We start from the raw sequence: 27,037 nt of genomic DNA, 5'->3' as shown, positions 1-27,037 counted from the left end.
GGAACTCCTGACCTCAGATGATCCACCCTCCTCAGCCTTCCAAAGTGCTGGGATTACAGGCGTGAGCCACCGTGCCCAGCAAAATACTCTTTCTGGGTGTGTCTGTGAGGGTGTTTCTAAAAAATATTAGCTTTTTTTTTTTTTTTTTTGATACAGGGTTTCACTCTGCAGCCTTCTTTACCTACCGGCCTCAACTGATCCTCCCACCTCAGCCTCCTGAGTAGCTGGGAATACAGGCTGCGCCAGCACGCCTGGCTAATTTTTGTATTTTTTGTAAAGACGAGGTTTTGCCATGTTGCCCAGGCTGGTCTCAACCTCCTGGGCTCAAGTGATTCGCCCACCTCAGCCTCCCAAATTGCTGGGATTACAGGTGTGAGTCACTGTACTGGGGCCAATATCAGCATTTGAATCAGTAGACTGAGTAAAGATCGCCCTCACTAGTGTGGACTGGCATCCTCCAATCTGTTGAGGACCTGCATGGAGTAAAAAGGCAGAGGGCAAGTTAATTCTCTCTTCTGGAGCTGTGACATGCATCTTCTCCTGCCCTTAGACATCTGCACTCCTGGTTTTGAGGTCTTCAGATTTAGACTGGGACTTACACCATTGCTCTGCGTTCCTCTGGCCTTTGGGCTTGGAATGGAACTCCACCACCAGCTTTCCTGATTCTCCAGCTTACAGATGGCAGTGTAGCACTTCTCCGCCTCCAGATCATGAACCAATCCCTCATAATAAATTTACTTCTGTGTGTGTGTGTGTGTGTGTGTGTGTGTGTGTGTATATATATATATATATATATTTTTTTTTTTTTTTGAGACAAGGTCTCACTCTGTCGCTCAGGCTAAACTGCAGTGGTGTGATCTCGGCTCACTACAACCTCTGCCTCCTGGGTTCAAGCCATTCTCCTGCCTCAGCCTCCTGAGTAGCTGGGACTACAGGTGTGCACCATCATGCCCAGCTAATTTTTGTATTTTTGTAGATATGGGGTTTCACCAGGTTGGCCAGGATCATCGCAAACTCTTGACCTCAGGTAATCTGCCCATCTCAGCCCCCAAAATGCTGGGATTACAGGTGTGGGCCACTAAACTCGGCCTCTCTCTATATCTTATTGGTTCTGTTTCTCTGGAGAACCCTAAATAATACAGGATAGGAGGGAGACATATCCCTCTTGAACCTTCAGATTTTTAAACAAGTGAATAATTAAAGGTACTTGGCACTATGCTTGGCACAAGTTAGCTATTGTTATTATTGGTTGTTTTTAATTAATTGTCAGTTAATTAAATCAATTAACTCTAAAATTGAAAAGGTAGGACCTAATGTTTTGTGTTTGTTTTGGATAATAGTCCCTAACACTTACCAGTGCCAGGGCTGTCATGAACTAATGCTTTTAAAACTTCCTGCATCTCTATGAGGTAAATACTGGTCTCATCCCCATTTTGCAAATACAGAATCAGAGGCACAGAGACGTTAAATAATATACCTTTGGTTGGCCGGGCACGGTGGCTCACGCTTGTAATTCCAGCACTTTGGGAGGCTGAAGCAGGTGGATCGCGAAGTCAGGAGATCAAGACTATCCTGGCTAACACGGGGAAACCCTGTCTCTACTAAAAATACAAAAAAAAAAAATTAGCCAGGTGTGGTGGCAGGCACCTGTAATCCCAGCTACTCAGGAGGCTGAGGCAGGAGAATGGCATGAACCCGGGAGGCGGAGCTTGCAGTGAGCCAAGATTGATCGCGCCACTGCACTCCAGCCTGGGCGAAAGTGGGAGACTGTCTCAAAACAAACAACAACAAAAAAAGATTAATAATATACCTTTGGTCACGCTGCCAATGTGGCACAGGCCAGCATTAACACCCAGACCAGGTGACTCTAAAGCCCAAATACAGAGTGGCCTCACTAGCCCACCTCCCCTGTATGTTATGAGGCCCTAGCATTTTTTCACCCGTAATGTGTGCACCTCCAGTGAACTTCGTGCATAGCAGGGCAGTCAGCAGGGAGCCCAGAGTGTGAGGCAGGGAAACACTGTCACTGCAGATGTGATTGTAGCAGGATAGCCCTACTGGGCTGACTGATCAGCCAGAAATTAAGAGGAAAGGGAGGTAAGGAGAGAACTGGGAAGTAAGTAACGTATGTGAAGGCCAGGCGTGGTGGTTCATGCCTGTAATCCCAGCACATTGGGAGGTCGAAGCAGGCAGATGACCTGAGGCCAAGAGTTCGAGACCAGCCTGGACAATATGTGAAACTCCATCTCTACTAAAAATACAAAAATTAGCCAGGCGTGGTGACAGACGTCTGTAATCCCAGCTATTCGTGAGGCTGAGGCAGGAGAATCGCTCAAACCCAGGAGGCAGAGGTTGCAGTAAGCCGAGATCACACCACTGCACTCCAGCCTAGGTGATAGAGTGAGACTCTATCTCGAACAAAAAAAAAAAAGAAAAAGAAAAAGAAACACGTGTGAAGCATCTACTATATATGTCTAAATACAGGTCCAACCATTTCCCTCCTATCGTCCCAACTACCCTGTGTTATCCTGATCCCCACTTCTCAGTGGAGCAGGCAGGTGGGGGGAGATCATGACGCTCCTGGGCTGTGGGGCCTGGAAACAGCCTCTTGGGGCTCACTGCTCTCTGAAGACAAGAGCATCTCCCAGTGCTCCCCTCCCTCCTTCCCTCTGCCACCGCAGACCTTCCTTGGGCTTGTGCAGCCTTTAGGCAGACACACAGCACAGCTCAACTCAACGGCCCTCAGTGGCCACTGTCCTGCTGGAGAATCTCTGGGGATGGGTCTCAGGAAGTTTCCTAAGTCTGCCTGCCAAAGCAGGGACTCTTCCCCACAGAGAGGGGTGGGTTAGCCTCTGAGTTCTGCTGCACGTAATGCCATGGACCCAGGACCCTAGAGGCACCTTTATCAGCTAAATCTGCTTTAGAATCTCCATTCCAGGAACACTAAACACACACCTGGGGCATATGCTACCTTGGCCTCTGGGTGACCCTGAAGAACAGCTGTGACCTTCACCTGCCTTGGATGCAGGAATGAGGTAATCCACATAAACGTCTCCAACTGCTAAGGGCTACTGGCAACAGCCACCTGATAAAAGTCTTGTCTCCCAGCACTTTGGGAGGCTGCGGTGGGAGGATCACAAAGCCAAGAGTTTGAGACCAGCCTGGGTAACATTGTTAGACCCCGTCTCCAAAGAAAAAAAAAATTAATTAGTGGTGCACAGTGATATATGCCCGGAGTCCCAGCTACTGGGGAGGCTGAGATGGGAGGATTGCTTGAGCCTGGGAGCTTGAGGCTGGCTACAGCGAATGGGGATCACACCACTGCACTCTAGCCTGGGTAACAGAGCAAGACCCTATCTCAAAAAAAAAAAAAAAAAAGCCTTGCCACTTTATAGCTGTGACCTTGAACACATCACTTCGCCTCTTTGATTCACAGTTTCCCTATCTATAAAATAAGGATTAAGAACTAATCAATGTTTCTGTAAAATAAAGGATGATTCTCCACCCCCACCCTAGATAGCAAGTACCTTGAAGAGAAGGACAAATGTGACCTTCAAGGTACCTTCTTTTTTTTTTTTGAAATGGAGTTTTGCTCTTGTTGCTCAGGCTGGAGTGCAGTGGTACCATCTCGGCTCACCACAACCTCTGTCTCCCAGGTTCAAGCAATCGTCCTGCCTCAGCCTCCCAAGTAGCTGAGACTACAGGCATGCGCCACCATGCCTGGCTAATTTTTGTATTTGTAGTAGAGACAGGGTTACACTATGTTGGCCAGGCTGATCTTGAACTCCTGACCTCGTGATCCGCCTGCCTGTGCCTCCCAAAGTGCTGGGATTATAGGCATGAACCACTGTGCCCGGCTTTCAAGGTGTCTTCTTTTTTTTTTTTTTTGAGACGGAGTCTCGCTGTGCTCCCAGGCTGGAGTGCAGTGGCGTGATCTCGGCTCACTGCAAACTCCGCCTCCCGGGTTCACGCCATTCTCCCGCCTCAGCCTCCCAAGTAGCTGAGACTACAGGCGCCCGCCACCACGCCCGGCTAGTTTTTTTTTTTTTGTATTTTTAGTAGAGACGGGGTTTCACCATGTTAGCCAGGATAGTCTCGATCTCCTGACCTCGTGATCCACCCGCCTCGGCCTCCCAAAGTGCTGGGATTACAGGCTTGAGCCACCGCGCCCGGCCAAGGTGTCTTCTTAACAGGGGCTAATTGAAGGCTAATTGAAGGCAAATTAACAGGGGCTAATTGAAGTCTAATTGAAGGCAAAGAAGGGGCTAATTGAAGGCAAAACCGCGTAGTGCAAAACGATATGTGTTATGGGTCATCCAGATCTGAATTTGAATCCTACCTGTGCTACTAATATTAAGGAACCTCTCAGAGCTTGGTCATTACTGTTAGTACAAAGCTAACTAGGGCCAGGCACAGGAGTTCGAGACCAGCCTGTGCCAACATGCGAAACCCCATCTCTACTAAAAATACAAAAATTAGCCAGGCATGGTGGCGCATGCCTGTAGTCCCAGCTACTTGGGAGGCTGAGGCACGAGAATCACTTGAACCCAGGAGGCAGAGGTTGCAGTGAGTCAAGATCACACCACTCCACTCCAGCCTGGGCAACAGAGCGAGACACTATCTCAAAAAAAAAAAAATTAGCCAAGTGTGGCAACATGCTTGTAATTCTACCTACTTGGGAGGCAGAGGTGGGAGCAGTGCTTGAACTCAGGAATTTGAGGCTATAGTGAGCTAGGATCACGCCACTGCACTGCAGCCTAGGCAAAAGAGCAAGACTCTGTGTCAAGTAACAGCAGATTAGGTCCACAATAGACTATTCAAAAGTTCAAAGAATTTTGCAAATATGCAAAGATAACACCACCAATTTGTATTTTCAGGGACTCACCCCTTTTCTGGTTGTTCCAGGAAAGGTTTTATGAGCCTCCTTTTTAATTTTTTTCATTGTGGATATGGAAGTGGTTCCATTAGCCAAGATGTATGAATTTTTAACAACTCCCTCCCCCCAAAAATGATCCATTCACATAAATGAATCTTAATCTTCATTTTATATTGATAAGCTTCAGGGCTGACACAAAATTTTTTTTTTTTCTTTTAAAACTGTTTTGTCATTCTGAGAACTCGATGGTTTTTGCAAATACCCTTTTGAGGGAGTCAGGTCTTTCCACTGTGAAAGAAAAATGTGCCGTGTCCAAAAGTGTGTTTTTAGCAGCATGGCATTCCTCCAGGCAAAGAGGCAGAGCAATCTCTTTAAATCTTGAAGATCTGAAGTGGAAACTTCATCCACCGTCTTTGTCCTGGGCCAAAAAGACAAAAACTCACCCTCTACCAGGGAAGTTTTTAGGAAACAAGTTCTGGTTTTCTCTACAAACGATTCTGTCTTCCTTTAGAAAGAGCTCAGCTATGTGGGATTAACCCTGTTGTAACATCTGCATTCAATCTGCATCTGCACAGAAAGGTTTGCTTAGGGAGCATCTCCAGGTACAGGGAGAAATGGGCTGGATGAGATGAACCAGAGGGAGAAAGACAAACCAGGAGGCAGAACACCAGCATTCTAGCATTCTGTTCTTCACCTTACCACTTGCTAGCTGCACTTTGGCATGTCTCTTAACCTCCCTGAGACTCAGTTTCCTTATCTGGAAAACGGAGATAAAAACACCTTTCCTGGCCGGGCGCAGTGGCTCAAGCCTGTAATCCCAGCACTTTGGGAGGCCGAGACGGGCGGATCACGAGGTCAGGAGATCGAGACCATCCTGGCTAACCCGGTGAAACCCCGTCTCTACTAAAAAATACAAAAAAAAACTAGCCGGGCGATGTGGCGGGCGCCTGTAGTCCCAGCTACTCAGGAGGCTGAGGCAGGAGAATGGCGTGAACCCGGGAGGCGGAGCTTGCAGTGAGCTGAGATCCGGCCACTGCACTCCCGCCTGGGTGACAGAGCGAGACTCCGTCTCAAAAAAAAAAAAAAAAAACACCTTTCCTGTCTACTGCAAGAGAGTTGTTCCTTCCCAACCACCTTTACCCAAGCAGAGAACTGCTGCCACTCTGACCCAGCTGTGACCCAATTTACACAGATAAAATAATGACCAAGTAGTGCAGGGGTTGCAAACTCAAGTGTCTGATGCAAAAATGAGTGAATGACGTGTAGCCGATACTGTCAGTGCCTCACCCAGATCCCTCTGCAAGTCGTGAGCCCCTCTGAACATCAGTGTAATTCCAACTGCCCAAACCTTACACCTCCTATGCTGTATCCCTTTACTACCACCACCAGGGACTCAGTAGACCTTAGCCAATGACCTTGCCTCAGGCCAAGAAAACTCCAGAGTTCCCTGTAGGCTCAGGCTGAAGCTACCCTCCAAAGGCCTTTGCATGAAATTGCACCTTTACTTGGTTTCTTTCTTCCCCTTTCCAGTCCCAATTCCCTCACTCCCTTGTCAGCTTCTGCTATTTCAGGGTCTGCCCTTGGGTAACCCAGCCTAAGATAAAAGACCTGGGAGTTGGCCAGGTGCGGTGGCTCACACCTATAATCCCAGCACTTTGGGAGGCCGAGGCAGGTGGATCACAAGGTCAGGAGTTCGAGACCAGCCTGGCCAATACGATGAAACCCCATCTCTACTAAAAAATACAAAAATTAGCCAGGCGTGGTGGCACATGCCTGTATTCCCAGTTACTCAGGAGGCCAAGGCAGGAGAATCGCTTGAACCCGGGAGGTAGAGGTTGCAGTGAGCTGAGATTGCACCACTGCACTCTAGCCTGGGCAACAGAGTGAGACTCTGTCTCAAAAAATAAATAAATAAAAAGACCTGGTAGTTCATGCCACACCTAAAGGCAGCAGCTGTTGCTCAGCTCCAGCCTATCCAACCATGTGAAGATGCAGGTGCAATGTTTCCAGACATTCTGATGTTTTAAGAGAGTCTAGAGATGTGCATTTTGAAGTAAAACTGCCAATTTTTTTTTTTTTTTTTAGATGGAGTCTCACTCTGTCGCCCAGGCTGGAGCGCAGTGCCGCAATCTCGGCTCACTGCAACCTCCACCTCCCGGGTTCATGCCAGTCTCCTGCCTCAGCCTCCCGAGTAGCTGGGACTACAGGCGCCTGCCACCACGCCCAGCTAATTTTTCGTATTTTTAGTAGAGATGGGGTTTCACCGTGTTAGCCAGGATGGTCTCGATCCCCTGACCTCGTGATCCGCCTGCCTCGGCCTCCCAAAGTGCTGGGATTACAGGCGTGAGCCACCATGCCCGGCCAAAACTACCAATTTTTAAGTGATGGCCATTTAATTTTTTAAAAACTTCACACTATGCAGACCAAATTAAACACATCTGTGGATCAAGTCCAGCAATTTCTAAGTACCAAGTGCCTAATATGTATTTAATATGCTGGTCCCAAGTGCTTTGCATGTACCATCTCATATAATCCTCACAACATATCCTGTGAGACAGACATTATCCCCATTTAACAGAAAAGGAAACTGAGACAAAAGAAAGGTTAAGTAACTTGCATAAGTTCATATTGCTAGGAAGCAGCAGAACTGATTTTCAAACCAAGTTTGGTCTGATGGTAAAGCCTGTGCTCTGAACCACTGAGTGGCTCTGCCTTCCCATCCCGGAGGGGAATCAGAAACTTAGGTCAATAAGTCACCCAACACGTCGAATGGGAAGAGGGGCGAGTGGGGAGCAGAAAAGCTTTAAGCACAATGGGCGTTAGATCATTGTCCATAACTGTGACAAACTGAGGACAGTGCAAATGCCCAGGAGGAGAAAATAGTTACACAAATGATGGTTCACGGAATTCTGTGCTCTCATTTTAAACAATAATTAGGAAGACTATACAGGAAAATATCTATGATACAATGCTGAGTGAAAAACACAGACAGACACAAAATCATACTGACCACAAAGTTGGCAGGCTTTGGATGGAATCAGACCTGGGTTTGAATCCCAGCTCTGCCAACTATGACTACAGGACCCCTCAGAGCCTCCGTTTCTCCAACAGAGTAATGAGGATAATATTTCTCCCTTCTAGAGTTATTGCAAGGATTCGGTGAAAAATATGTAAAAGGTTTTAGCACAATCCAGGCCCATGGTGAAAGAGCTCACACCATGTGCAGATGTGTGTAGCAGCAGGGATAAAGATGAGAAGAGATCCCAGGCAAATGGGCAGGGTCATTTAAGACACTGAAACATTAGGAGAGTTTTCATTTTTTTCATCTAAGGTTGTTACAATATCTCAACAAAGTATACAAACATAAATGAGGGCTTTGAATTAGAGTGATACAATTAAGTAAGTTTCCTCTAATTGACAACCCTGCCCTTGTCACTCATCCTGGGAGGTACTGTGCTTACAAGTATGAGATCGGCTCTTAGGGTAATTTACACAGAAATCGGAAATTACCAAGCCTCTGTAGCTTCCCCTCCCCAAGAGCATGCAACTCTTCAGCCCTGCCTATTACCTGTTTTCTTTTTTTTTTTTTTTTTTTTTTTTTTGAGACGGAGTCTCGCTCTGTTGCCCAGGCTGGAGTGCAGTGGCCGGATCTCAGCTCACTGCAAGCTCCACCTCCCGGGTTTACGCCATTCTCCTGCCTCAGCCTCCCGAGTAGCTGGGACTACAGGCGCCCGCCACCTCGCCCGGCTAGTTTTTTGTATTTTTTTAGTAGAGACGGGGTTTCACCATGTTAGCCAGGATGGTCTCGATCTCCTGACCTTGTGATCCGCCCGTCTTGGCCTCCCAAAGTGCTGGGATTACAGGCCTGTTTTCTTAATTAAATCTTCCATAAAGGCCGGGCGCGGTGGCTCAGGCCTGTAATCCCAGCACTTTGGGAGGCTGAGGTGGGTGGATCACAAGGTCAGGAGTTTGGAACCATCCTGGCCAAGATGGTGAAACCCCCATCTCCACTAAAAATACAAAAATTAGCCAGGTGTGGTGGCAGGCACCTGTAATCCCAGCTACTCGGGAGGCTGAGGCAGGGGAATTGCTTTAACCTGGAAGGCAGAGGTTGCAGTGAGCCGAGATCACGTCACTGCACTCTAGCCTGGGTGACAGAGCAAGACTCCATCTCAAAAAAAAAAAAAAAGGAATCTTCCACATAAAACCAGGGCAGGCAGTATCAAGGAAGGGAGGCTGAGGATGAAGGGCAAAGTCAAAATGCAAAACCATCATAATTAACATTTTGTTTAGAGATGCTTTCAGAGATTTTGAACCTTAGTCCCAGAACCATTAGACACCCTTCGGCAAACCACAGGGCTGTCCACCAGGGTGTGAGCCCCAGTTCCTTCATTCGCTGTGAAACGTGCACCTCGCCTACAGGTTCTCGCTGCTTGGGTTCCGGAACCAGGCTACAGCAGGCCCCATACAGCGGGCGGGGTGTGTTCAGTCAGAGGCAGATGACCGGGACGGGGCTCGATTGTTTCGAGACAGTTATCGGTGGAGACAGGCTCAATTATTTTCATTATATGGAATCAACAGAGACAGGAGGCATAATGGGTCTCAGTCAGAGAGGCAAAGGTTAAGGTGAGGGAAAGAGGGGGAACCAAGGGAGGCCCTCCCAGGCCCACCGTGACCACTGAACCATGATACCAGGGAGGGTGAGTGAGAAGGGGATGATGTCGGGTGTGTGTCTGGTCCTGCTCTGCTGGACCCAGCATGAACCCCTGGAGAGCCAAGAGAGCATTTCCTGTGTGAGTGACTCTAAAAGCATCCAGACAAGGCAGGTGTGGTGGCTCACGTCTATAATCCCAGCACTTTGGGAGGCCAAGGCTGGTGGATTGCTTGAGCCTAGGAGTTCGAGACCAACCTGAGCAACATGATGAAACACTGCCTCCACTAAAAATACAAAAATTAGCTGGGCGTGATGGTGCGTGCCTGTAGTCGCAGCTACTCAGGAGGCCGAGGTGGGAGAATCACTTCAGCCTTCGAGGTGGAAGTTGCAGTAAGCCAAGATCATACCCCTGCTCTCTAGCCTGGGCAACAGAGCAAGACCCTGTCTCAAAATAAATAAAAAAAATAAAAGCTTCAGGTGGACAGAGCTTCAAGAAGACCCCATCTGAATGGTCCAGCACTGGAGGGCAGAGTACCCTAAGCCCTCTTCTCTTGCCTTCCCACCCCTTTACCCTTTTCCTCTCCATAAATAACAACCAGTGTTATTAAGGGTTTGCTGCACGCAAGGCACAGTGCTGAATACCTGGCACATTTTTTTTTTTTAGATAGGGTCTTGCACTGTTGCCCAGGCTGGAGTGCAGTGGCATCACAGCTCACTGCAGCCATGACCTCCCTGACTCAAGCCATCCTCCTGCCTCAGCCTCCTGATTATCTAGGACTACATGCGCACACAACCACACCCAGCTAATTTTTGTATTTTTTGTAGAGACAGGGATCTCTCTATGTTGTCCAGGCTGCTCTTGAACTCCTAGGATCAAGTGATCTGCACACACGTTATTTCACTCTCTCAGCAAACCTGTCAGTCAGGCACTGTGATGATCTCATTTGACAAATGAAGAAATTGAGGCTCAGAAAGGGTTACAGGACTTGCCCAAGCCAGTAAGGGGCAGAATCAGCAACCCAGGTCCGTTGAGCCCAGAGCCCACGCTCTCCACTACAATCTTTCTCTTTCCTTCTTTTTTCTTTCTCCTGTTTACTGCTTATCCTCTGCACAAGCCAAAGGCCTCTCCCTCACCCCAAGCCAGGCCCTGTACCTGTGTGGGTTTGGGGGCTACTCGTGAGGCCCCTCAGGTAGAGGAGTTACTGTTTCTGAGATTTCTCAAGAACAGGAAACTTCCCCTTGCTGCCTGCAATAAATCTAAACCTTCCTTCCTTTGTGATTTCACCCCGGGAGCAACACTCCAGCATGACTCATCACTGGGCCGGCAGGAGATCTCCTCTGGAGACTGGAGGTGACCTTGGCCGGGCACTCACATCCTGTGCCTGTTTTCCCGTTTGTCAAGTGGACAGCCCCAGCCTCCCCACCAGGCTTGATGTGAACTATTGGGCTGAACACAAAGCTTGTAGAAAATAGTTTTTGAAACAGAATCTAAAATACCGACAATTGTCTAACTACAGCCTGTGTCCCACAGACCAAACCAGGATCTAAATCCTTCCCAACCTTAATCCTGGCTGCAAGAGTTCTCCTGCACTCCTACTGCCTTCTTGGTGTATGGTCGAACTAGGATTACTGGAAAAAAGAAAGCTGACAGGGAAAATAAGCCGTTTTCCAGCTGCGATGGGTCACTCCTCCTTCGGCTCCCCCATCACCCTATATTATAAGCACTTAGTACTAATATCAGCTAACATTCATGAAACTGATTGAATATGCAAATTTATATTGTTTTGCTCTGGCAGGGCACGGTGGCTCATGACTGTAATCCCAGCACTGTGGGAGGCCAAAGCAGGTGGATCATCTGAGGTCTGGAGTTTGAGACCAGCCTGGCCAACACGGTGAAACCCCGTCCCTGCTAAAAATACAAAACTTAGCCAAGCATGGTGGTGCATGCCTGTAATCCCAGCTACTCAGGAGGCTGAGGCAGGAGAAGCGCTTGAATCTGGGAGGCGGGGCTGCAGTGGGCCAAGATCGCGCTAGTGCACTCCAGCTTGGGCAACAGAGAGAGACTGTCTCAAAAAGAAAAAAAAAAAATATATATATATATATATATGTAGTTTTTTTCATGTAACCCCTTATTACTAGACCCGCTTTGCAGATGAGAAAAATAAGTTTCAGACTGGTTGATTATAGAAACTCAAAGGTCACACACAGCTGGCAGGTGTCAAAGCCCAGATTCAAGACCGGGCCTGTCAATCTCCACACTGTACTGCCCTCACTTCGTTTTAAAATTACAAATCCCAGTACTTTCTAGCCATCTTCTCTGACTTTTTTTTTATTTTTGAGATGGACTTTCGCTCTGTTGCCCAGGCTAGAGTGCAATGGTATAATCTTGGCTCATTGCAACCTCCACCTCCTGGGTTCAAGCAATTCTTCTGCCTCAGCATCCCAAGTAGCGCCTCGGCCTCCCAAAGCGCTGGGATTACAGGCGTGAGCCACCATGCCTGGCCCCTTCACTTCATTTTTCTGCATAGTTTCTATGCAGTAAGAAATTAACAGTCACAACCCTCCTTTACCCAGGTAGAATGTAAATCAATGTGGGCAGGGATTTCTTGGTGTTTGGCCACTGCTTTATCCCCTCAGTGCCTAAAACAATGTCTGACACGTAGTATCAGCAAATATTCAAAGTATTCAATAAATATTTTGGCCAAAACAAATTAATTTGGCCTAAAATTCTCATTAGCTATTTTTGACTGTCCTTTCTACTAGATTCTAAATTCAACAGCATTTTCTTCATCTCAGTCCCCATAACTGCCCCACCCCGTCCCTCCCCGTTTCGAGTTTAGAATGACACTTTGAACATACTAAAATATGATTTGATATTGCAATGTGATTTGGGGGTGGTCTGCTGTTTGGGGAATTCATTCTCCTCTCCACTCCCCAAAACAAACAAGCACTCAGTAGAAAACTGTCTTAGGAAGGGTGGAAAATGTCTAGCAATTTCTCATCTTATCCCCGGGTTAGGTTCCTCCGGTCCCTGCTCCCTGAGGCTGATGGACAGGCAGGCAGGACAGCCTGATCCATCGATGCAAAGGTGCCCTCCTCCGCTCGTTTGCTGCTGTGTTTCTGAGTCACATCTTCCCTGGGCTGTGGGAAAGTGTTCAGTGTGTGGCTTCACAAACTGCAGTGCAGCAGGGAGAGCGGGCAGTTGGAAATGATACGGAAAAGAAAGGATCTAATTAAGCAGAGTAGGTGATAGTGTTGGGAAGAAAAAGCAAGCAAGTGGCAATTTGGATATTTGCCTGCAAATAAAAGAGATGACTGTCGTTTTCTCCTCTGGCTCCTGTTTGCTCTATAAATCTCAGTTCACAAATCCAAGTGTTTTAATTATCGCTATATAATACAACATGCTGTGCTGGGCCTATCTTAGGGAAATTAAAACAAAGGAGGGGGGCCGAGGGATTCAGGCTACCCCGTTCTCCCGTTTCTCTTGTTTACAATGATCCGAAGGTGTTTCTCCCCGCTTCTGCCATAAACACAACATGGGGTTTTCCAGTATTAACCATATCACCTTCCTCCACTCACAAAAAGGAAATTCAGGCCCTAAGCTGTTGTCAACCATGCAACTCAGTTGCCAGGTGTCACATTGCCCACTGTTGCTGTTTAATCCCCAAGAAATCAAAAGAACCAGGTCATGAATGAAATGCCAGGTCCAGCTCAAAAAGGAGAGTCCCTAGTGGGAAGCAGCATGATGATTAAAACTAGCATTTGAATATCACCTTCGCTACATACTAGCTGTGTGGCCTTGGGTAAATCATTTAACCTCTCTGAGTCTCACACTTCAAAGAAAAAAACAGTGATAGCAGGATTAAATATGTAAGACTAAAAAGCACTTAGCACAGTGCTCAACACATAATCAGTGGTATGCAACACAGTCCCATCTCCAGTCTTTCTTTGCCATTTCAAATGCCTACATTAAGCTTCTCCCAGAAAGCTGCATGGTTCACTCCTTCCCTTCTACCGTATCAGTGAGACTTCCTTACCCTAAATAAAATAGTAGTCCTCCCATCACACACACTGCATTTCCCCTTACACGCTTCATTTTTGTCCATAACAAAGTACTCCTTGACATTTTATATACATACACATACATTCATGTGTGGCTTAACGACTGGGGTAAGTTCTGAGAAATGCTTCATTAGGCGATTTCATTGTTGCGCGAACATCATAGAATTAGAGCGTACTTACTTAAACCTAGATAGTATAGCCTACTACAAACGTAGGTATACCATACAGCCTATTGCTACTAGGCTACAAACCTATACAGCATGTTACTGTACTGAATACTGTAGGCAACTGTAACATAGTGATAAATACTCGTGTATCTAAACATAGAAAAGGAAATGCACTGCACTAAGCTAAGACATTAGGATGGCTATGACATCACTAGGCAACAGAAATTTCTCAGCTCTATTATAATCTTATGGACCACCGCCGTATGTGCAGTTCATCATTAACCGAAATATCATTATGCAGCCCGCGACTGTACACATATATATTATGTATAGACATACACACATATACATACACTTACATATATACAAAATTATTTTGTTAGGGCATCTTCCTCACCTACACTTCAAGAAGGCAGAACTTGTGTTGACCACTATATTTCCAATGCCTGTAACGGTAGTGCCTGGCATGTAACGGATGTTTAATAAATATTAACAGAACCAATAAATAGAAGCTATTTTTTCTATAATAGTTGGAAGGGCCCTCATAGACCACCTAGGCTAAAGTTCTTCGCAGGCCAGGAAATTGAGACCAGGTGGCATCAGATGACCTGCCCTATGGTTCCAGCTTCCCCAGAACTGAGTGGCAGGGGGTAGGGACCCTGACTTCAGTGGCTTTGCTCTGCCTCAAGTCAGCCCATTCAGTGCCCACAGCAACTTAGCAGGTTGGTGCCCTGTGCTTCTCATCTGAGGAATGGAAATAAGCAGATGGCTCACCCTCCCAAGTGTCAGGATGTGGATGCCCAGTGACTGGCATTCTATACAAGCAAAAAGGACAGGTGGAGACACAGAAGTCCACTCTGGAAATCCATCAACAAATGTCCTCAGAATTGAGGAAATGCAGACAGCTGCAGCACAAAGGAGCTAAAGGTCACTGCTGTTCTCTCTCAAAATCCACCCGCATCAAGGACCCTCTTGGCTTTCTGCATGATTGAAGGCAAGCAACTGCAGTCTCATTTCTGGGGTGCCTGGATGACCTCCTCTTGCACAAACACAGGGGATCCTGTGGGGAGAAATGCCAACCCCAGCTCCATCATTTCTAGGTGCATGACTTCTCTGGGTACCAACTTTTCGTAGCTTAGGATCAAAGGAGAAAACACGTGCACAGCACCTGGCACAGCGCATGGCACACTGCAGGCACATGAAATCATTAGCTGTTACGAACCGCACGTTTAATATTCAAAGTTAACCCTCCATACATCTCACCAGCTCTTACCATTGCCCCTTAGAGCTGGGAATCTGAATAGAAGGGCTTGCATTGGACAGGGGCTATTCGGCCTTAGAAATGCAACTCCAGGTAATTGTTTAAAGGAGCCCATTTTCCTATTCAAGTAGAGTGAAAAGAACTCACACTTCACCTCAGTCCCCAAGCCACTCAGGACCTCATAACGCTGGCAAAGGGAAGAGTCCAGTCTGAGAGCATTGGCCACTTAACTCTATTTCCAGAAAGTGGGGTCCGACCCAGAGCTCTCCAGAAGGTGAGGTAACAAGACCCAACAAAAATATCCTGTGTTCTCTTCACCACCTGTCTCCGCAAGCGAGTAACAAGACTAAGTGTTAAAGAGAGACACCACCAGTAATCAGAATGTGGTAACTAAATGAGGCTTGTGTCTTCCACTTAAAATGTGCAAGCTGGTCCGGTTCCTCAGCCTCTCTGAACCTGCTTCCTCAACTGTCTAAACAGAAAAGCAACCTCCACCTTCTGGGACTGGTGAAAGGATGAAATGAGAGAATTCTGTTCAACGGTGTCTAGGACATTAGCTGCTGCTTTTAGTTCAAGAAGCCCAGTGCAGCCTATGCCGGAATAAGCATTAATTGCTCCAAAAGAACATTCTGTACAGCAAAGGCAGCCCTTTCCTAGACCACAGACCACACCACTCCAACATGGGCCACAGGTTGGGAGCAAACACTAACTCCACCAGAGGCTTCCTGAAATCATACAAGCAAGAGGGGTGAAAGTAGGAGGGATTCGGGTGCAAAAAAGCACAGGTAGAAACTGAGACACAAACAGCTTCTGAAAAGGGGGTACCCGGCTGGAAGTGGTGAGGGAAGTTCCCCCACGAAAAAACTTGGACTTGGCAATCATTGCTTTGGACTTCCCAATGTAAAATGCCACTTTTGATGACTTGGGGATTCTAGAATGTTCCGGTCGCTCACTGATTTACAAATATAAGGTCTGGGATAACCTAATCCTGCGTGGTGTGTTTCAAGGGCCCCCAAGGCGTTCCAAGAGCTGGTGACTTTCGGCTCACGTAACCTGGGCCTCAGTTTCCCTCCAGACCCTAACGAAGGCACTAAAGGCTATTGCCTCTACAGGGAGGCTGAGAGGCTAAACCGGGACGGCGCGCTAAGGCGCTCCCTAGACACAGCACGAAGCTCCCCGCGCGCGGTTCCCATTCGCTCCCGGAGAGAAAGGCTGCGCGCGGGCTCACACCAAAGCCCAGGACCTTCCTCCGCTGCAGCTGTAGAAAAAATAATCATAAGAAAGGAACTGGAACGCGAGCTGGGGCAGCGGCCGGGCCGGGGGCTCCTCCCGCAGGCGCCCAGGAGCCGCTCGGCCCGTGGCCCGGCCGGGGAGCAGGCGCCCCGCGGGAGCGCTGAGGCCCCGCTGTGCCGGGCCGGGCGGGGGCGGCGGAGGCGGAAGCGGGGGCGGCGGGAGCGCGGTGGGGATGTTTAAAGGAAATTTACAATCATTTCCTCTCTGTGGTTTGGTGACAAATCAACAACATCCTGTTCTTTTGTGAGGCTCCGGGCGCCTGCGAGGCGGGGGCAGCGCTCCGGCTCTTAAAGGGACACACACAGGGCCCCTCTCCCAACGGTCCCCTGCGGCTCCCCCCCAAAAAAATACAGCCTCCTTAAGGCATCACCTCCGGGGGCGCGCGGCTGGAATGCGGGGGCTGCGGCTGGAACCGCCCGTGGGCCACGACCCGGATCGCATCCCTCACCCCCCAACCCCGCCCGACGCGAGGAGACGGCTGCGGCCGCGGCGCACCCCTCTGAAGGACGTCGCAGCCCGGGGCCATCTCCCGCCGAGGGGGCGGGCAGGGGGCGGAGGGGCGTCCTCCTGAGGGTTCCCCTCCCTCCCCCCCAACCCCAGGGCAGCTCCGCCGGGGCTTCGGACCTCCGGGGAGTTATCCCCCTCCCCCAGTCCCCTGGCCTCGGGTATTGCTGTCCCAGAACTCTGCGGATTTACGGTTAAAATGTCGATGTACGCACAGGAGGTTTATAAAACGCCAAAGCAGAGAGAGACTTCCCGAGCTGCAGAAGTAATGAGAATCAGATGGTCAGGACCAGAAAAATAATAATAAAAAAATACTCAACTGCCCTCCTGGGATTTCGTTCATTCAGTCATTTAATGAGTATGTTTTACTAAGTGCTAGTCACCACTGTAAGCCCCCGCACCGCAGGAACAAGATAGATACGGTTCCTGCCCACAGGGGGCTTAGATTCTCAAAAATAAATGAATGAACAGGATTATTTCACATCTGTAAGTGCTGAGTTTTTTAATGGGTCACATTCTGGAACAGCGGCTTTCTGTAGGGACACCTCTCTGAGGGGTCTGACCTGAGGCCTCCAAGGATGGAAAAGCAAGGGTGCTAGGAAGAACTGGGTTGGAGAGGTCCAAACATTACCATCAGGAAAGAGCTCAGAAGTCCCATCCAAAAGACCCGAGTGAAGGGCAGCCCCAGGGCTGCATTTTCCCCTTGAGGACAAGCCTTGATAAGGGGCTTGGGTCCTTCTGCTCTGGCTATATCACCTGAGCCGTTTCCTTCCATCTCTCGGCCTCACAGCTTCCTATAGGGAAAATGAGAACACTGAACCAGATACAGTACTTCTCAACCTAGGTGCAAGTGAGAATTCCAAGGGAGGCTTTCAAAAACACTGACACCCCTGACCCCACCTCAGACCAAGGGTATGAGGATCTCTGGTAATGGAGCCTAGGCGCTGGCATTTCTGTAAGGCTTTAAAAGTGAATTTAGTGTACAGCCAGGGTTAAGAGCCACTGACCTAGGGCCGGGTGCGGTGGCTCACGCCTGTAATCGTAGCACTTTGGGAGGCCAAGGCGGGCGGATCAGTTGAGGTCAGGAGTCTGAGACCAGCCTGACCAACATGAAGAAACCCCCTCTACTAAAAATACAAAAGTAGTTGGGCGTGGTGGTGTGCACCCGTAATCCCAGCTACTTGGGAAGCTGAGACCGGAGAATCGCTTGAACCCGGCCGACGGAGGTTGCGGTGAGCTGAGATAGCGCCATTGCATTCCAGCCTGAGCAACAAGACCAAAATTCTGTCTCAAAAAAAAAAAAACCAAAAAACAAAAACAGAGCCACTGATCTAGACGATATTTAAAGTTTGGGTTTAACGTGCAGTAGGGTGGCCGGGCGCGGTGGTTCACGCCTGTAATCCCAGCACTTTGGGAGGCCGAGGCGGGCGGATCATGAGGTCAGGAGATGGAGACCATCCTGGTCAACATGGCGAAACCCCTTCTCTACTAAAATACAAAAAAATTAGCCGGGCGTGGTGGCGCCACCTGTAGTCCCAGCTACTTCGGAGGCTGAGGCAGTGGAATCCCTTAAACCCACCCAAGAAGTGGAGGTTGCAGTGAGCTGAGATCGCGCTACTGCACTCCAGCCTGGCCACAGAGCAAGACTCCATCTCAAAATAAAATAAAATGAAATAAATAAATAAAGTGCAGTAAGAAGGCCAGGCGTGGTGCCTCACACCTGTAATACTAGCACTTTGGGAGGCCAAGATGGTGGATCACCTGAGGTCAGGAGTTTGAAACCAGCCTAGCCAACCAGCCTGGCCAACATGGTGAAACCCCGTCTCTACTAAAAATACAAAAAAATGAATTAGCCAGGCATGGTGACAGGCACCTGTAATCTCAGTTACTTGAGAGGCTGAGGCAGGAGAATTGTTTGAACCAGGAAGGTTGAGGTTGCAGTGAGTCAAGATCCTGCCCCTGCAGCAAGATCCTGCCCCTGCACTCCAGCCTGGGCGACAGAGGAAGACTCTGTCTCAAAAATAAATAAATTAATTAATTAATTAATTAATTAAAAATAAAGTGCAGGAAGAGCTATTTCAATTCAGGGTATAATCATCCACGTTCATTGAGTGCTTAGCAGCTGCTATATAATACCCTAAGTAAGCTACATATATATTTTGTCTAAGTTACAAAGAAAAACCCTACCAACTAAGATATATATTATTATTGTTCCCATTTACAGATGAGGAAACTGGGTACAGGGATGACACAAAATGTGGTCAAGGGCACACAGGTAATAAGTGGTCTTGTCTGTATCCTGTAAGCTGAAATGCCTTTCCAGTGGCAAGAACAAATTTCTACCTAATGGTGTTGTTAATCAGGCAGAGTAGCTACCTACAGAAGAGCATGGGGTGCTATAAGCCCAAGCTGCTCATACATCTTGGACAGAGGCAGTGGACTGGCCTAGATGCCCAGATTGGAGGTCTTAAAAGAGAGATTGTAACTCAAAGAAAACAGACTTTTATGTTTCTCGGTGCTAATCCTCTCGGTCGTTTTCAGAGATGATTCCCATAAATTGTTAAAGGTATGCCTTGGCCAGACAGAGGAAACATTTGGCAAGGTGAGGAGAAAAAATAACTCCCTGTGTACCCCAGTAATGACCAGGATAGCATACACTCCCCCACCCTCCTCACTCTCCCTTCTAGGGCCCACCCCATGCCCTTTTCACCTTTGACCACCTTCCCATTTGTGCAGTTCCTTAAGGGAGGATCAAGGGAGAGTATAAGCATGAGCTGGGACAGGTTCCCTGGGAAAGTAAAAGATCCAAGAAAGCAAAGATAAGATGAAAAGGAAGATGATGCATTCTTACAGTGGGGCACTGTGCTGCTGTCAATAATAATAGAGCTGTTAGACCAGAAAGATGCTTGTAATATACAAGGTGCAGAATAGAGTCCTCTCATTGATATTTTTGTAAATCACACGTGCGCGCGCACACACACACACACACACACCCTAGAACCATCTGGAAGGATAAACTCCAAAGGGTTAGGGTTAGGAGTGATGGCTGGGCAGAGGCATGAGGGAGGGTCGTAAAGGGGTGTGTGTAGTGTAAATCTATAATTTTTTTTTTTTTTTTTTGAGACGGGGTTTTGCTCTTGTTGCGCAGGCTGGAGTGCAGTGGCGCAATCTCAGCTCATCGCAAGCTCTGCCTTCCGGGTTCAAGTGATTCTCCTGCCTCAGCCTTCCGAGTAGCTGGGATTACAGGCATGCACCACCATGCCCGGCTAATTTTGTATTTTTAGTAGAGATGGGGTTTCTCCATGTTGGTCAGACAGGTCTGGAACTCCCGACCTCAGGTGATCCACCAGCCTCGGCCTCCCAGAGTACTGGGATTACAGGCATGAGCCACTGTGCCCGGCCTAAATCTATAATTTTACTTTCTCTCTATTCATCTCCATATTATTTAAATTGGTGACAACAATCATGTATTAATTTTTTAAGATAAAGACACTTCTACTGACAAATAATAAAAATAAGTATTAAAAGGGGAAGCATAAAAACCCACCCTGGGTCCTGGGAATTCTATGCAGGGTAGCAGGGTAGATACCTGGTAATGCCATATTTCAGCTCTTCCGGGTTGATGTCCATCATCCCTTCACCCTCCCACAGCCTTCCATTCCAGTGGTAGGCTCTTACCTGGTCAGCCTACTCACCTTTCAGTCCTCATGTGTTCCACACAATTTTCTGGGTTTTAGAAGATGAATTTGAGAGGTGCTGGTTCCAATTGATGTAAGAAATGACAAAATTCACATGAGAGGGGAAAGTTGTCCAAAGTGCCATTCGGTGGTACTGCTGGTGGTGGAGGTGGGTGACGGGGATGGCATTTGAGTTCAAAGGCTCTGACTTCCCGTGTCTATGTGTTGCTCTTCTGGAAGCTTAGAAATGTAATCTGACAGTCCAAGCCCTGAAGAAAAACAATAGTGCTTTGTGGTAAGAACCTTATTGCAGAAATCTGAAAGCCTAGGGGTAGGAGGTCTGCTTATAACATGTGCAGAACTGTTCCCTCCAATTAGGAGCGGATAACTCAGCAAACATATGACCCCAGCAACTGGCGGACGGTGAAATGTCATGCTCTAGGGAGGAATTGTTTGGCCACTCTGTGCTTCCTTTTATTTATGTTTTCTTAGATCTTTGCTGTTTATAAACAGCATAATGCATAGTTCAGAGCATGAGCTAAGGAGACAGAAAACCCACGTGGGATTTCTAGCTTCACTACTTTCTATAAGCCTCAGTTTCCTCTTTTTTGAAATGGGAATAATATTACCTATGTAATATGTAATATTTATATAATATAGATAATATTTATATAATGTAAATAATATATAATTATAATATTATATATAAATATAATACAGACCGGGCATGGTGGCTCATGGCTGTAATCCCAGCACTTTGGGAGGCTGAGGCAGGCAGATCACCTGAGGTCAGGAGTTGGAGACCAGCCTGGCCAACATGGCGAAACCCCATCTCTACTAAAAATACAAAAAATAGCCGGGCATGGTGGCAGGCACCAGCTACTTGGGAGGCTGAGGCAGGAGAATCGCTCAAACCCGGAAGGCAGAGGTTGCAGTGAGCTGAGATCACACCATTGCACTCCAGCCTGGGTGACAGAGCAAGATTCTGTCTCAAAAAACAAAAAAGTGTGTGTGTGTGTGTGTGTGTGCATATATATATGTATATAAAGTATATATGTTATATACAATTATACATTTATATTAATATATAGGTATGTAATATATTAATATTATTAACATGTTAGTATATTAATATATAATTATATATAACATTAAATATATTATATATAAGATTATATAATATATAACATCATAATATATAATATTATGTTATAATAATAGTACTTACCTTACAGAGGTGTTGGTGAGAATTAAATTAGCTAATACAGGAAAAGCCCTTAGCTCTTTGAACCTGGCACACATGGTAAGTGGTATATAACTAACAACAACAAGATCCAAGAAGGTGGTAAACTGTATCTTACAAATGAGAATAAGGAAGGTGACTGAGTTAAGTGGCTCATGAACACTAACATACCTACTAGTTTACACATCTCAAACCGAAATCTGAATCTTGGCCTCCAGAATGATAGGTCCTCCAGAAGACCTGTGTCCACCAAAATCCTGCATGGTTGATCAATTACTTCATTAAAAAATTATCGCCTTCAGGCCAGGCGCAGTGGCTCACGCCTGTAATCCCAGCACTTTGGGAGGCCGAGGCAGGTGGATCACGAAGTCAGGAGATAGAGACCATCCTGGCTAACATGGTTAAACCCTGTCTCTACTAAAAATGCAGAAAATTAGCTGGGCGTGGTGACAGGTGCCTGTAGTCCCAGCTACTGGGGAGCATGAGGCAGGAGAATGGCGTGAACCCAGGAGGAGGAGCTTGCAGTGAGCCGAGATCACGCCACCGCACTCCAGCCTGGGCGACAGAGCGAGACGCAGTCTCAAAAAAAAAAAAAAAATTATCACCTTCATCTAAAATCATTTAATAAGGCCCTACTTACCTACTTACATATGCCCTAGTGCTAGCCGCTGTACAGCCTGAAACAGATGAAATTCCTTCATTCCATTCATCCAGAGCCTAGTCACCTTTTTTTTTTTTTTTACTTTTATTATCATTCAAATGATTTGGGAAATTTCATCATATACTACATCCTTTCCAAGGCATGCAACCTGACCATAAAATAGAAAATTAATGCTTCAATAACAATAATTTATACAGAAAATTTTCCTGAAAATAACATGTAGACTATTTTCCTTGGCCTTTGTATTCAAACAAAGATGAAAGAACTAAGTTGTTAAAAAGCTAAGCTGTTATTCTTTATCTATTCTTGTTTCAATTACTTTTTCTATGACAAAATAGAGTTGTCTTATTGAGACTGCAATTCAGAATTCCAAGTTCTAGTCTTATCAAAACTTGGCAAATCAAAGAGCTTGAAAGTTATTTTGTGCTTTGTAATACATTTAATTAGGAATCTATCTTGCTTAATTTAAATATTTCTGCATCAGTAGTTACAAAACTATTTCCTTCACTGCATTTTTTAATTTTATTTTTAATTGGCACATAATAATTATACATATTTATAGATACAGTGTGATATATTGATATATGTAAACAATGTGTAATAATCAAATCAGGGTAATTAGCATATTCATCACCTCAAACTTTTATCATTTCTTTGTATTGGGAATATCCAAAATTGTCTCATCTGGCTATTTGAAAATATATAAGTAATTGTTAACTGTTATCACCCTACAGTGCTATAGAACACTGGGACTTATTCCTCCCATCTAGCTGTAATTTTTTTTTTTTTTTTGAGACAGAGTCTTGCTCTGTCACCCAGGTTGGAGTGCAGTGGCATAACCTCAGCTCACTGCAGCCTCCACCTGCCAGGTTCAAGTGATTCTCCTGCCTCAGCCTCCCAAGTAGCTGGGATTACAGGCGCCCATCACAGTGCCCAGCTAATTTTTGTATTTTTAGTAGAGAAGGATTTTCACCATTTTGGTCCGGTTGGTCTTGAACACCTGACCTCAAGTGATCCACCCACCTCGGCCTCACAAAGTACTGGAATTATAGGCATGAGCCACCACACCCGGCCTAGCTGTAATTTTTTTATCCATTAACCAACCTCTTTCTATTTCTATTTCTAGCAACCTCTTTCTATTCCCTTTACCCGCTACCCTTCCCAGCTTCTAAGAACCACTCTTCTACTCTACACTTGTATGAAGTCAACTTTTTTACCTCCCACATATGAATGAGAACATGTGGTTTTTATAATTCTGTGCCTGGCTTATTTCACTTAACATAATGTCCTCCAAACTTATCCATGTTGCCACAAATGACAGGATTTCATTCTTTCTTTTATGGCTGAATAGTATTCCATTGTTTATTTATACCACATTTTGTTTATCCATTCAGTCCTTGATGGACACTTAGGTTGATTCCATGTCTTAGCTGTTATGAATAGTGCTGCAATTAACATAGGAGTACAGATGTCTTTTTGACGTACTGATTTCCTTTCCTTTGGATTAATACTCCAGTGAGATTGCTGGATCACATGGTAATTCTATTTGTAGTTTTTTGAGAAAACTCCATGCCATTCTCTATGATGGCTATACCAGTATACATTCCCGCCAACTGTTTATAAGAATTCCCTTTTCTACTCATCCTTGCCAGCATTTGTTGTTTTTCGTCTTTTTGATAGTAGTCACTTGAACTGGATGAGAAGATATTTCATTGTGGTTTTATTTTTTTGAGATGGAGTCTCACTCTGTCACCCAGGATGGAGTGCAGTGGCGAGATCTTGGCCCACTGCAACCTCTGCTTCCCAGATTCAAGCAACTGTCCCTGCCTCAACCTCCCAAGTAGCTGGGATTACAGGCACCTGCCACCATGCCTGGTAATTTTTGTATTTTTAGTATTTTTAATAGAGACAGGGTTTTGCCATGTTGGCCAGGCTGGTCTTGAACTCCTGACCTCAGGTGATCCGCTCACCTCGGCTTCCCAAAGTGCTGGGATTATGGGCATAAGCCACCACGCCCAGCTTTCATTGTGGTTTTAATGTGCATTTCCCTGATGATTAGTGATGTTGAGCATTTTTCTTTATTATTATTTTTTTTAATTGAGACAGAGTCTCACTCTGTGGCCAGGCTAGACTGCAGTGGTATGATCTCGGCTCACTGCAGCCACCAACCCCCAGGTTCAGGCAATTCTCCTGCCTCAGCCTCCCAAGTAGCTAGGACTACAGGCACATGCCACCACACACACCCGGCTAAGTTTTTGTATTTTTTAGTTGAGATGAGGTTTCACCATGTTGGCCAGAATGGTCCTGATCTCCTGACCTTGTGATCTGCCCACCTTGGCCTCCCAAAGTGCTGGGATTACAGGCGTGAGCCACCCCGGCTTTTTTTTTTTTTTTTTTGGATATGGAGTCTTGCTCTGTTGCCCAGGCTGGAGTGCAGTGGCACGATCTTGGTGCCACTGCCTCCTGGGTTCAAGTGATTCTCTGTCTTAGCCTCACGAGTAGCTGGGATTACAGGTGCACACCACCACACCTAGCTAATTTTTGTATTTTTAGTAGCGACAGGGTTTCACCATGTTGGCCAGGCTGGTCTTGAACTCCTGACCTGAGGTGATCCACCTGCCTCGGCCTCCCAAAGTGCTGGGATTATTACAGGCGTGAGCTGCCACACCCGGCCAAGCATTTTTTTAGATACCTGTTAGCCATTTGTCTGTCTTCTTTTGAGAAATGTGTATTCCGATTATGAGCCCATCTTTAATCTGATTATTTGGTTTGTTATTAAGTACTTTGTATATTCTAGATTCTAACCCTTTGTCAGATGAATAGTTTGCAGATATTTTCTCTCATTCTGCAGATTGCCTCTTCACTCATGACTGCCCTTGCTGTGCAGAACCTTTTTAGTTTGATATGATCCCATTTGTCTCTTTTTGCTTTCGTTGCCTGTGCTTTTGAGGTCTTACCCAGAAAATCTTTGCCCAGATCTGAAGCATTTTCCCTGTTTTCTTCTAGTAGTTTCATAATTTCAGGTCTTACATTTAAGTTTTTAATCCAGTTTGAATCTATTTTTGTGTATGGTGAAAGATAGGGGTCTAGTTTTATTTTTCATTCATTTTTCTGCATATGGATATCCAATTTTCCCAACACCATCTTTGAATCTTCCTCAAACCCTTTGAAACAGCAATTCTTTTTTTCTTTTTTAAACTTCTGCGTCTTCCTTCTCCAGTCTAGTTAAGAGAAGGAAACTTTCTGGGGATACAAGGTTTAAACTGATGGACCATTAACAGCATAACAAAGCAAAAGGAATTTTCCAGGTCACCAGCCAACAACTTTAGAGTGGTATTTAAAATTCACTTGCTTAGTGGGGAGGGAAAGCACTTGTTCAGGAGAGGGTGGGGGAAGGTTTTCTCCCAGCTGATGAGGAACTGGAGAATGCCCTCTTTTAGGCCAGCAAAACCAGTAAACATCATTAACTTAGGGCTTGGTTTGTGTGCAGATCTTTTATCTTTGTAGATACAGATTACAACGCAGATTTTGGAAAGAAAATGTCTGCTGAAACCATAAAAAGTTTCTTTGGCTTTGGCTTCAGATTTAGGGAACACCTGGATCCCTGCTCTGGCCTCAACCATGATTTGTTAGAATATAACATAACCATAAATTTCTTCTGAGCCCACTGGACATACACACACACACAAACACACACACACATTTAAACAGATATTGCCTTATTCCAGCTGTGCAACGTTTAGCAGAAGAAGAACGTTGGCCATATTGTCGTTCCCCCACCTCATTTTGCATTTCTAAAATGTATTTGCTGGCAGTCTGGAAAATCCTGGGAAAAGCAGCTTTAGTAATTAAGTGGTAAGCAGAGCTGTTCTAATAGAAATGTTCTAGGGATCACCTTTGCCGCTGAAGGAAGAATGACCAATAGAGTCTTGCTGAAATTCAGTAAGAATTTCACCTCCCTATTATAGCCCTCCCCGAGTGTATTGCCCCAGGAACTTCCATAAACCTATGACCATTTACATAGACCTTAAAATTCCTATAACCTCTTGATCTCAGGATTTTCTGGGGGCCCTGCCAAATTGCAGAAGGCTATTTAAGTAGTGTTATACACATTTTAAGGTTTTTCTAGTATAGTGGCTTCTAGACTTTTAAAAAAGCAGCAGAACCATTTTAAAGGAATGCAAAATATGAAAACGAGATTAAAACTATTGTTTCTGGTTGAAGCCAATCACAGTGTTGCTCAAAAGGGGTCCTAGGATTCAAAGTTGGAAAACAAATCACAACTTTAGAATATCATTCTTTTTTTTTTTTTTTTTTCAGACAGAGTTTCACTCTTTTTGCCCAGGCTGGAGTGCAGTGGTGCCATCTCGGCTCACTGCAACCTCCACCTCCTGGGTTCAAGCAATTCTCCTGCCTCAGCCTCCCAAATAGTTGGGGTTACAGGCATGCGTCACCACGTCCAGCTAATTTTGTATTTTTATTAGAGATGTGGTTTCTCCATGTTGGTCAGGCTAGTCTTGAACTCCTGACCTCAGGTGATCCACCCGCCTCAGCCTCCCAAAGTGCTAGGATTACAGGTGTGAGCCACCGTGCCCGGCCCCGGCCTAGCATATCATTCTTTTTTTTTTTTTTTTTTTTT

At 46.2% G+C, this 27,037-nt stretch overlaps 1 long non-coding RNA gene across 1 annotated transcript in view; it reads right to left on the bottom strand.

The window, feature by feature from the left end:
• Window positions 1–20,368: 20,368 nt before the first annotated feature.
• The window catches only part of LOC112626836, a 27,621-nt gene continuing 20,952 nt past the window's right edge, over window positions 20,369–27,037 (bottom strand). The window contains exon 3 of the long non-coding RNA XR_003119965.1: window positions 20,369–20,763. This is a non-coding gene — a long non-coding RNA (uncharacterized LOC112626836). The remainder of the gene's footprint in view (window positions 20,764–27,037) is intronic.

The sequence above is a fragment of the Theropithecus gelada genome, chromosome 6 (assembly GCF_003255815.1).
Source record: "Theropithecus gelada isolate Dixy chromosome 6, Tgel_1.0, whole genome shotgun sequence".
NCBI lineage: Eukaryota > Metazoa > Chordata > Mammalia > Primates > Cercopithecidae > Theropithecus > Theropithecus gelada.
This window is presented reverse-complemented; position numbering and strand designations above follow the sequence as displayed.